Source organism: Pristiophorus japonicus, unplaced genomic scaffold (genome assembly GCF_044704955.1).
Source record: "Pristiophorus japonicus isolate sPriJap1 unplaced genomic scaffold, sPriJap1.hap1 HAP1_SCAFFOLD_107, whole genome shotgun sequence".
Classification (NCBI taxonomy): domain Eukaryota; kingdom Metazoa; phylum Chordata; class Chondrichthyes; family Pristiophoridae; genus Pristiophorus; species Pristiophorus japonicus.
The window spans coordinates 1,700,145-1,716,182 of NW_027250723.1; positions in this window are offsets into that span (position 1 = coordinate 1,700,145).

The window sequence follows — 16,038 nt, forward strand, 5'->3', positions numbered from 1 at the left end:
ATAGACCGGTCAGCCTGACATCGGTAGTGGGTAAAATGATGGAATCAATTATTAAGGATGTCATAGCAGTGCATTTGGAAAGAGGTGACATGATAGGTTCAAGTCAGCATGGATTTGTGAAAGGGAAATCATGCTTGACAAATCTTCTGGAATTTTTTGAGGATGTTTCCAGTAGAGTGGATAAGGGATAACCAGTTGATGTGGTATATTTGGACTTTCAGAAGGCGTTCGACAAGGTCCCACACAAGAGATTGATGTGCAAAGTTAGAACACATGGGATTGGGGGTAGTGTACTGACATGGATTGAGAACTGGTTGTCAGACAGGAAGCAAAGAGTAGGAGTAAATGGGTACTTTTCAGAATGGCAGGCAGTGACTAGTGGGGTACCGCAAGGTTCTGTGCTGGGGCCCCAGCTGTTTACACTGTACATTAATGATTTAGATGAGGGGATTAAATGTAGTATCTCCAAATTTGCGGATGACACTAAGTTGGGTGGCAGTGTGAGCTGCGAGGAGGATGCTGTGAGGCTGCAGAGCGACTTGGATAGGTTAGGTGAGTGGGCAAATGCATGGCAGATGAAGTATAATGTGGATAAATGTGAGGTTATCCACTTTGGTGGTAAAAACAGAGAGACAGACTATTATCTGAATGGTGACAGATTAGGAAAAGGGGAGGTGCAAAGAGACCTGGGTGTCATGGTACATCAGTCATTGAAGGTTGGCATGCAGGTGCAGCAGGCGGTTAAGAAAGCAAATGGCATGTTGGCCTTCATAGCAAGGGGATTTGAGTACAGGGGCAGGAAGGTGTTGCTACAGTTGTACACGGCATTGGTGAGGCCACACCTGGAGTATTGTGTACAGTTTTGGTCTCCTAACCTGAGGAAGGACATTCTTGCTATTGAGGGAGTGCAGCGAAGGTTCACCAGACTGATTCCCGGGATGGCGGGACTGACCTATTAAGAAAGACTGGATCAACTGGGCTTGTATTCACTGGAGTTCAGAAGAATGAGAGGGGACCTCATAGAAACATATAAAATTCTGACGGGGTTAGACAAGTTAGATGCAGGAAGAATGTTCCCAATGTTGGGGAAGTCCAGAACCAGGGGTCACATTCTAAGGATAAGGGGTAAGCCATTTAGGACCGAGATGCGGAGGAACTTCTTCACCCAGAGAGTGGTGAACCTGTGGAATTCTCTACAACAGAAAGTTGTTGAGGCCAATTCACTAAATATATTCAAAAAGGAGTTAGATGAGGTCCTTACTGCTAGGGGGATCAAGGGGTATGGCGAGAAAGCAGGAATGGGGTACTGAAGTTGATTGTTCAGCCATGAACTCATTGAATGGCGGTGCAGGCTAGAAGGGCCGAATGGCCTACTCCTGCACCTATTTTCTATGTTTCTATGTTTCTATGTTTCTATTCCACACATCATTCCAAACATCATTCCACACCTCATTCCACACAACATTCCAACACATTCCACATCTCATTCCACTTCTCATTCCACACATCATTCCACAAATCATTCCACACATCATTCCACACATCATTCCACACACAATTCCAAATCACATTCCGCACCTCATTCCACACATATTTCCAAACATCATTACATACCTCATTACACACATCATTCCACACATCATTCCCCAACTCATTCCACACATCATTCCACACCTCATTGCACAACTCATTCCACACGTCATTCAACACATCATTCAAAACATCATTCCACACATCATTCCACACACCATTCCACACTTCATTCCACACATCATTCCTCACATCAGTCCATAACTCATTCCACATAATATTCCACACATCATTCCACACCTCATTCCACAACTCATTCCACACATCATTCAACACATCATTCCACACATCATTCCACAACTATCCACACATCATTCCACACATCATTCCTCACATCAGTCCATATCTCATTCCACATAACATTCCACACATCATTCCACACCTCATTCCACAACTCATTCCACATATCATTACACACATTATTCCACACATCATTCCACACATCATTGACACATCATTGCACACCTCATTCCACACATCATTCCACACGTCATTCTACACATCATTTCACACATGATTCCACAACTCATTCCACACATCATTCCACACACCATTCCACACATCATTCCACACATCATTCCACACCATATTCCACACCTCATTCCACACATAATATCAAACATCATTACATACGTCATTCCACACATCATTCCACACATCATTCCACACATCATTCCAAACATCATTCCACACATCATTCCACACGTCATTCCACACATCATTCCACACCTCATTCTACACCTCATTCTACACATCATTCCACACATCATTCAACACATCATTCCACACATTATTCTACACTTCATTCCACACATCATTCCACACATGATTCCACACATCATTCAATACATCATTCCACATATCATTCCACACAACATGCCACGCATCATTCCACACCTCATTACACGCATCATTCCATAACATTCCACACATCATTCCTCACATCAATCCACACATCATGCCACACATTATTCCACACATCATTCCAAACATCATTCCACACCTCATTCCACACAACATTCCATCACATTCCACATCTCATTCCACAACTCATTCCACACATCATTCCACAAATCATTCCACACATCATTCCACACATCATTCCACACACAATTCCAACTCACATTCCGCAACTCATTCCACACATAATTCCAAACATCATTACATACATCATAACACACATCATTCCACACATCATTCCACAACTCATTCCACACATCATTCCACACCTCATTGCACAACTCATTCCACACGTCATTCAACACATCATTCAAAACATCATTCCACACTTCATTCTATACATCATTCCAAACATTATTCCACACCTCATTCCACAAATCATTCCACACCTCATTCCACAACTCATTCACACATCATTCGTCACATCGATCCACACATCATTCCTCATATGATTCCACACATCATCCCACACATCATTCCATACATCATTCCACACATCATTTCACTCCTCATTCCACACCTCATTCCACACATAATTCCAAACATCATTTCATATATCATTCCACACAGCATTCCACACATCATTACCACACATCATTCCACACATCATTCCAAACATCATTCCACGTAACATTCCACACATCATTCCACACATCATTCCAGATATCATTCGACACATCATTAATACATAATTCCAGAAAGCATTCGACAGATCATTCCGCACATAATTCCACACATCATTCCAGATATCATTCGGCACATCATTCCACACATCATTCAACACATCATTCCACACATCATTCCACACATCATTCCACACATCATTCCACACATCATTCCACACCATATTCCACACCTCATTCCACACATAATTTCAAACATCATTACATACGTCATTCCACACATCATTGCACACATCATTGCATACATCATTCCACACATCATTCCACACCTCATTCCACACATCATTCCACACCTCATTCTACACCTCATTCCAAACATCATTCCACACATCATTCAACACATCATTCCACACATTATTCTACACTTCATTCCACACATCATTCCACACATCATTCCACACATCATTCCACACATCATTCTATACATCATTCCACATATCATTCCACACATCATTCCACACATCATTCCACACATCATTCCACACATCATTCCACACCTCATTCCACACATCATTCCACACATCATTCCACACCTCATTCCACACATCATTCCGCACGTCATTCCATACATCATTCCACAAATAATTCCACACAGCATTCCACACATCTTTCCACACACCATTCCAAACCACATTCCGCACCTCATTCCACACATCATTCCAAACATCATTACGTACGTCATTACACACTTCAATCCACAACTCATTCCACACATCATTCCAAACATCATTCCACACATCTTTTCACGCATCATTCCACACATCATTTCACACTTCATTCCACACATCATTCCACACATCATTCCACACATCATTCCACACATCATTCCACACATCATTCCACACATCAGTCCAAACATCATTCCACGTAACATTCCACACATCATTACAGATATCATTTGACACATCATTCCACACATAATTCCAGAACGCATTCGGCACATCATTTCGCACATCATTCCACACATCATTCCAGATATCATTCGACACATCATTAACACATAATTCCAGAAAGCATTCGACACATCATTCCGCACATAATTCCACACATCATTCCAGATATCATTCTACACATCATTCCACACCTCATTCCACACCTCATTCCACACATCATTCCACACATCATTCCACACATCATTCCACACATCATTTCACAACATTCCACACATCATTCCACACATCACTCCTCACATCAGTCCATACCTCATTCCACATAACATTCCACACATCATTCCACACCTCATTCCACAACTCATTCCACAAATCATTCCACACATCATTCCACACATCATTCCACAACATTCCACACATCATTCCACACATCATTCCTCACATCAGTCCATACCTCATTTCACATAACATTCCACACATCATTCCACACCTTATTCCACAACTCATTCCACACATCATTCCACACATCATTCCACACATCATTCCACACATCATTGACACATCATTCCACACCTCATTCCACACATCATTCCACACGTCATTCTACACATCATTCCACACATGATTCCACAACTCATTCCACACATCATTCCACACATCATTCCACACATAATTCCACACATCATTCCACACCTCATTCCACACATCATTCCACACCATATTCCACACCTCATTCCACACATAATTTCAAACATCATTACATACGTCATTCCACACATCATTCCACACATCATTCCATACATCATTCCACACATCATTCCACACCTCATTCCACACATCATTCCACACCTCATTCTACACCTCATTCCACACATCATTCCACACATCATTCAACACATCAGTCCATACCGCATTCCACACATCATTCCACACAACATTCCACACATCATTCTATACATCATTCCATACATCATTCCACACATCATTCCACACATCATTCCACACATCATTCCACACATCATTCCACACCTCATTCCACACATCATTCCACACATCATTCCACACCTCATTCCACACATCATTCCGCACGTCATTCCATACAACATTCCACAAATCACTCCACACAGCATTCCACACATCATTCCACACAGCATTCCACACATCATTGCACACTACATTCCACGAATCATTCCACACCTCATGCCACACACCATTCCACATCTCTTTCCACACATCATTCCACACATCTTTCCACACATCATTCAACACATCATTCCACACATCATACTACACATCATTCCACACATCATTCGACACCTCATTCCACACCTCATTCCACACATCATTCCACACCTCATTCCACGCATCATTCCACACATCATTCCACACATCATTCCAAACATTATGCCACATCATTCCACACATCATTCCACACATCATTACAGATTTCATTCCACGCATCATTCAACACATCATTCCACACATCATACTACACATCATTCCACACATCATTCCACACCTCATTCCACACCACGTTCCACACATCATTCCACATATCACTCAATACATCATTCCACACATCATTCCAAACATCATTCCACACCTCATTCCACACCTCATTCCACACCTCATTCCACATATCATTCCACGCATCATTCCACGCATCATTCCACGCATCATTCCACGCATCATTCCACACATCATTCCACACATCATTCCAAACATCATTCCACTCCTCATTCCACACCTCATTCCACACCTCATTCCACACATCATTCCACACGTCATTCTACACATCATTCCACACATGATTCCACAACTCATTCCAAAGATCATTCCACACATCATTCCACACATCATTCCACACATCATTCCACACATCATTCCACACATCATTTCTCACATCATTCCACACCATATTCCGCACCTCATTCCACACATAATTTCAAACATCATTACATACGTCATTCCACACATCATTCCACACATCATTCCATACATCATTCCACACATCATTCCACACCTCATTCCACACATCATTCCACACCTCATTCTACACCTCATTCCACACATCATTCCACACATCATTCAACACATCATTCCACACGTTATTCTACACATCATTCCACACATCATTCCACACATCATTCCACACATCATTCCACACTTAATTTCACACATCAATCCTCACCGCATTCCACACATCATTCCACACATCATTCAATACATCATTCTATACATCATTCCACATATCATTCCACACATCATTCCACTCATCATTCCACACATCATACCACACATCATTCCACACATCATTCCACACATCATTCCACACATCATTCCACACATCATTCCACACCTCATTCCACACATCATTCCACACATCATTCCACACCTCATTCCACACATCATTCCGCACGTCATTCCATACATCATTCCACAATTCATTCCTAACAGCATTCCACACATCATTCCACACAGCATTCCACACATCATTGCACACTACATTCCACGCATCATTCCACACCTCATGCCAAACACCATTCCACATCTCTTTCCACACATCATTCCACACATCTTTCGACACATCTTTCAACACATCATTCCACACATCATACTGCACATCATTCCACACATCATTCCACACCTCATTCCACACCTCATTCCACACATCATTCCACACCTCATTCCACAAATCATTCCACACATCATTCCACACATCATTCCAAACATCATGCCACATCATTCCACAAATCATTCCACACATCATTCCAGATTTCATTCGACACATCATTCCACAGATCATTCAATACATCATTCCAGACATCATTCCACACATCATTTCAAACATCATTCCACACATCATTCCACAAATCATTCAATTCACCTATCGACATATCATTACACACAACAATCCACACATCATGCCACACATCAATCCACACATCATTCCAAACATCATTCCACACGTCATTCCACACCACGTTCCACACATCATTCCACATATCATTCAATACATCATTCCACACATCATTCCAAACATCATTCGAGACCATATTCCACACCTCATTCCACACTTAATTTCAAACATCATTACATACGTCATTCCACACATCATTCCACACATCATTCCACACATCATTCCAAAGATCGTTCCACACATCATTCCACACCTAATTCCACACATCATTAAACACCTCATTCCACACCACGTTCCACACATCATTCCACACATCATTCAATACATCATTCCACACATCATTCCAAACATCATTCCACACCTCATTCCACACCTCATTCCACATATCATTCCACATATCATTCCACGCATCATTCCACGCATCATTCCACGCATAATTCCACACATCATTCCACACATCATTCCAAACATCATTCCACACCTCATTCCACACCACATTCCACACCTCATTCCACACCTCATTCCACACCTCATTCCACACCTCATTCCACACATCATTCCACACAATATTCCACATATCATTCCAAACATCATTCCAAACATCATTCCGCACCTCATTCCACATAACATTCCACACATCATTCCACACTTACTTTCACACCTCATTCCACAACTCATTCCAAACATCATTACACACATCATTCCACACATCATTCCACAACATTCCACTCATCATTCCACACAACCATCCTCACATCAGTCCATACCTCATTTCTCATAACATTCCACACATCATTCCAAACCTGATTCCACAACTCATTCCACACATCATTCCACACATCATTCCACACGTCATTCCATACAACATTGACACATCAGTCCATACCTCATTCCACATAACATTCCACACCTCATTCCACACATCATTCCACACATCATTCCAAACATCATTCCATACATCATTCCACACATCATTCAATACATCATTCCACATATCATTCCACACAACATGCCACGCATCATTCCACACCTCATTCCACGCATCATTCCATAACATTCCACACATCATTCCACACCATATTCCGCACCTCATAACACACATAATTTCAAACATCATTACATACGTCATTCCACACATCATTCCACACATCATTCCACACATCATTCCAAACATCATTCCACACATCATTCCACACCTTATTCCACACCTCATTCTACACCTCATTCCACACATCATTCCACACATCATTCAACACATCATTCCACACATTATTCTACACTTCATTCCACACATCATTCCACACATCATTCCACACATCATTCCAAACATCATTCCATACATCATTCCACACATCATTCAATACATCATTCCACATATCATTCCACACAACATGCCACGCATCATTGCACACCTCATTCCACGCATCATTCCATAACATTCCACACATCATTCCTCACATCAATCCACACATCATGCCACACATTATTCCACACATCATTCGAAACATTATTCCACACCTCATTCCACACAACATTCCATCACATTCCACATCTCATTCCACAACTCATTCCACACATCATTCCACAAATCATTCCACACATCATTCCACACATCATTCCACACACAATTCCAAATCACATTCCGCACCTCATTCCACACATAATTCCAAACATCATTACATACATCATTACACACATTATTCCACACATCATTCCACAACTCATTACACATCATTCCACACCTCATTGCACAACTCATTCCACACGTCATTCAACACATCATTCAACACATCATTCCACACTTCATTCTATACATCATTCCAAACATCATTCCACACCTCATTCCACACATCATTCCACAAATCATTCCATACATCATTCTACAACTCATTCACACATCATTCCACACATCGTTCCACACATCATCCTCATATGATTCCACACATCATCCCACACATCATTCCATACATCATTCCACAAATCATTCCATTCCTCATTCCACACTTCATTCCACACATAATTGCAAACATCATTTCATCTATCATTCCACACAGCATTCCACACATCATTACCACACATCATTCCACACATCATTCCAAACATCATTCCACATAACATTCCACACATCATTCCACACATCATTCCAGATATCATTCGACACATCTTTAACATATAATTCCAGAAAGCATTCGACACATCATTCCGCACATAATTCCACACATCTTTCCAGATATCATTCGACACATCATTCCACACATCATTCAACACATCATTCCACACATCATTCCACATATCATTCCACACATTATTGACACATCATTCCACACCTCATTCCACACATCATTCCACACATCATTCTACACATCATTCGAACACAACATTCCACAACTCATTCCACACATCATTCCACACATCATTCCATACATCATTCCACACATCATTCCACACCATATTCCACACCTCATTCCACACTTAATTTCAAACATCATTACATACATCATTCCACACACCATTCCACACATCATTCCACACATCATTCCAAAGATCGTTCCACACATCATTCCACACCTAATTCCACACATCATTAAACACCTCATTCCACACCACGTTCCACACATCATTCCACACATCATTCAATACATCATTCCACACATCATTCCAAACATCATTCCACACCTCATTCCACACCTCATTCCACATCTCATTCCACATATCATTCCACGCATCAGTCCACACACAATTCCAAATCACATTCCGCACCTCATTCCACACATAATTCCAAACATCATTACATACATCATTACACACATTATTCCACACATCATTCCACAACTCATTCCACACATCATTCCACACCTCATTGCACAACTCATTCCACACGTCATTCAACACATCATTCAACACATCATTCCACACTTCATTCTATACATCATTCCAAACATCATTCCACACCTCACTCCACACATCATTCCACAAATCATTCCACACATCATTCTCCAACTCATTCACACATCATTCCACACATCGTTCCACACATCATCCTCATATGATTCCACACATCATCCCACACATCATTCCATACATCATTCCACAAATCATTCCATTCCTCATTCCACACAACATTCCACACATCATTCCACACATCATTCCAGATATCATTCGACACATCATTAACACATAATTCCAGAAAGCATTCGACACATCATTCCGCACATCATTCAACACATCATTCCACACATCATTCCACAACATTCCACACATCATTCCACACATCATTCCTCATATCAGTCCATACCTCATTCCACATAACATTCCACACATCATTCCACACCTCATTCCACAACTCATTCCACACATCATTCCACATATCATTCCACACATTATTGACACATCATTCCACACCTCATTCCACACATCATTCCACACATCATTCTACACATAATTCCACACAACATTCCACAACTCATTCCACACATCATTCCACACATCATTCCAAACATCATTCCACACATCATTCCACACCATATTCCACACCTCATTCCACACTTAATTTCAAACATCATTACATACGTCATTCCACACATCATTCCACACATCATTCCACACATCATTCCAAAGATCGTTCCACACATCATTCCACACCTAATTCCACACATCATTAAACACCTCATTCCACACCACGTTCCACACATCATTCCACACATCATTCAATACATCATTCCACACATCATTCCAAACATCATTCCACACCTCATTCCACACCTCATTCCACATATCATTCCACATATCATTCCACGCATCATTCCACGCATCATTCCACGCATCATTCCACACATCATTCCACACATCATTCCAAACATCATTCCACACCTCATTCCACACCTCATTCCACACATTATTCCACACATCACTCCATACCTCATTCCACACCACATTCCACACCTCATTCCACACCTCATTCCACACCTCATTCCACATATCATTCCACATATCATTCCACGCATCATTCCACGCATCATTCCACACATCATTCCACACCTCATTCCACCCATTATTCCAAACATCAGTCCATACCTCATTCCACACCACATTCCACACCTCATTCCACACCTCATTCCACACCTCATTCCACACCTCATTCCACACATCATTCCACACAAATTTCCACATATCATTCCAAACATCATTCCACACATCATTCCAAACATCATTCCACACCTCATTCCACACCTCATTCCACACATTATTCCACACATCAGTCCATACCTCATTCCACACCACATTCCACACCTCATTCCACACCTCATTCCACACATCATTCCACTCATCATTCCTCACAACATTCCACAACTCATTCCACACATCATTCCACACATCATTCCAAACATCATTCCACACATCATTCCACACCATATTCCACACCTCATTCCACACTTAATTTCAAACATTATTACATACGTCATTCCACACATCATTCCACACATCATTCCACACATCATTCCAAAGATCGTTCCACACATCATTCCACACCTAATTCCACACATCATTAAACACCTCATTTCACACCACGTTCCACACATCATTCCACACATCATTCAATACATCATTCCACATATCATTCCATACCTCATTCCACACCACATTCCACACCTCATTCCACACCTCATTCCACACCTCATTCCACACCTCATTCCACACATCATTCCAAACAACATTCCACATATCATTCCAAACATCATTCCACACACCATCCCACACATCATTACCACACATCATTCCACACATCATTCCAAACATCATTCCACATAACATTCCACACATCATTCCACACATCATTCCAGATATCATTCGACACATCATTAACACATAATTCCAGAAAGCATTCGACACATCATTCCGCACATAATTCCACACATCATTCCAGATATCATTCGACACATCATTCCACACATCATTCAACACATCATTCCACACATCATTCCAGAACATTCAACACATCATTCCACACATCATTCCTCATATCAGTCCATACCTCATTCCACATAACATTCCACACATCATTCCACACCTCATTCCACAACTCATTCCACACATCATTCCACACATCATTCCACACATTATTGACACATCATTCCACACCTCATTCCACACATCATTCCACACATAATTCTACACATCATTCCACACAACATTCCACAACTCATTCCACACATCATTCCACACATCATTCCAAACATCATTCCACACATCAATCCACACCATATTCCACACCTCATTCCACACTTAATTTCAAACATCATTACATACGACATTCCACACATCATTCCACACATCATTCCAAAGATCGTTCCACACATCATTCCAAACCTAATTCCACACATCATTAAACACCTCATTCCACACCACGTTCCACACATCATTCCACACATCATTCAATACATCATTCCACACATCATTCCAAACATCATTCCACACCTCATTCCACACCTCATTCCACATATCATTCCACATATCATTCCACGCATCATTCCAAGCATCATTCCACGCATCATTCCACACATCATTCCACACATCATTCCAAACTATATTCCACACCTCATTCCACACCTCATTCCACACATTATTCCACACATCAGTCCATACCTCATTCCACACCACTTTCCACACCTCATTCCACACCTCATTCCAAACCTCATTCCACACATCATTCCACACAACATTCCACAACTCATTCCACACATCATTCCACACATCATTCCAAACATCATTCCACACATCATTCCACACCATATTCCACACCTCATTCCACACTTAATTTCAAACATCATTACATACGTCATTCCACACATCATTCCACACATCATTCCACACAACATTCCAAAGATCGTTCCACACATCATTCCACACCTAATTCCACACATCATTAAACACCTCATTTCACACCACGTTCCACACATCATTCCACACATCATTCAATACATCATTCCACACATCATTCCAAACATCATTCCGCACCTCATTCCACACCTCATTCCACATATCATTCCACATATCATTCCAAACCTCATTCCACACCACATTCCACACCTCATTCCACACCTCATTCCACACCTCATTCCACACCTCATTCCACACATCATTCCACACAACATTCCACATATCATTCCAAACATCATTCCAAACATCATTCCGCACCTCATTCCATACATCATTCCACACATCATTCCACACCTTATTCCACACCTCATTCTACACCTCATTCTACACATCATTCCACACATCATTCAACACATCTTTCCACACATTATTCTACACTTCATTCCACACATCATTCCACACATCATTCCACACATCATTCCAAACATCATTCCATACATCATTCCACACATCATTCAATACATCATTCCACATATCATTCCACAAAAAATGCCACACATCATTCCACACCTCATTCCACGCATCATTCCATAACATTCCACACATCATTCCACACCATATTCCGCACCTCATTCCACACATAATTTAAACATCATTACATACGTCATTCCACACATCATTCCACACATCATTCCACACATCATTCCACACATCATTCCACACGTTATTCCACACCTCATTCTACACCTCATTCCACACATCATTCCACACATCATTCAACACATCATTCCACACATTATTCTACACTTCATTCCACACATCATTCCACACATCATTCCACACATCATTCCAAACATCATTCAATACATCATTCCACATATCATTCCATACCTCATTCCACACCACATTCCACACCTCATTCTACACCTCATTCCACACCTCATTCCACACCTCATTCCACACATCATTCCACACAACATTCCACATATCATTCCAAACATCATTCCAAACATCATTCCGCACCTCATTCCGCATAACATTCCACACATCATTCCACACTTAATTCCACACATCATTACACACATCATTCCACACATCATTCCACAACATTCCACTCATCATTCCACACATCATTCCTCACATCAGTCCATATCTCATTTCTCATAACATTCCACACATCATTCCAAACCTGATTCCACAGCTCATTCCACACATCATTCCACACATCATTCCACACGTCATTCCACACAACATTGACACATCATTCCACACCTCATTCCACACATCATTCCACACATCATTCCTCACATCAGTCCATAACTCATTCCACATAACATTCCACACCTCATTCCACACCTCAATCCACAACTCATTCCAAACATCATTCCACACATCATTCCAAACATCATTCCACAACTATCCACACATCATTCCACACATCATTCCTCACATCAGTCCATACCTCATTCCACATAACATTCCACACATCATTCCACACATCATTCCAAACATCATTCCATACATCATTCCACACATCATTCAATACATCATTCCACATATCATTCCACACAACATGCCACGCATCATTCCACACCTCATTCCACGCATCATTCCATAACATTCCACACATCATTCCTCACATCAATCCACACATCATGCCACACATTATTCCACAAATCATTCCAAACATCATTCCACACCTCATTCCACACAACATTCCATCACATTCCACATCTCATTCCACAACTCATTCCTCACAACATTCCACAAATCATTCCACACATCATTCCACACATCATTTCACACACAATTCCAAATCACATTCCGCACCTCATTCCACACATAATTCCAAACATCATTACATACATCATTACACACATTATTCCACACTTAATTCCACAACTCATTCCACACATCATTCCACACCTCATTGCACAACTCATTCCACACGTCATTCAACACATCATTCAACACATCATTCCACACTTCATTCTATACATCATTCCAAACATCATTCCACACCTCATTCCACACATCATTCCACAAATCATTCCACACCTCATTCCACAACTCATTCACACATCATTCCACACATCGTTCCACACATCACCCTCATATGATTCCACACACCATCCCACACATCATTCCATACATCATTCCACAAATTATTCCATTCCTCATTCCACACCTCATTCCACACATAATTCCAAACATAATTTCATATATCATTCCACACAGCATTCCACACATCATTACCACACACCATTCCACACATCATTCCAAACATCATTCCACATAACATTCCACACATCATTCCACACATCATTCCAGATATCATTCGACACATCATTCCACACATCATTCAACACATCATTCCACACATCATTCCACAACATTCCACACATCATTCCACACATCATTCCTCATATCAGTCCATACCTCATTCCACATAACATTCCACACATCATTCCACACCTCATTCCACAACTCATTCCACACATCATTCCACACATCATTCCACACATTATTGACACATCATTCCACACCTCATTCCACACATCATTCCACACATCATTCTACACATCATTCCACACAACATTCCACAACTCATTCCACACATCATTCCACACATCATTCCAAACATCATTCCACACATCATTCCACACCATATTCCACACCTCATTCCACACTTAATTTCAAACATCATTACATACGACATTCCACACATCATTCCACACATCATTCCACACATCATTCCAAAGATAGTTCGACACATCATTCCACACCTAATTCCACACATCATTAAACACCTCATTCCACACCATGTTCCACACATCATTCCACACATCATTCAATACATCATTCCACACATCATTCCAAACATCATTCCACACCTCATTCCACACCTCATTCCACATATCATTCCACATATCATTCCACGCATCATTCCACGCATCATTCCACGCATCATTCCACACATCATTCCACACATCATTCCAAACATCATTCCACACCTCATTCCACACCTTATTCCACACATTATTCCACACATCAGTCCATACCTCATTCCACACCACATTCCACACCTCATTCCACACCTCATTCCACACCTCATTCC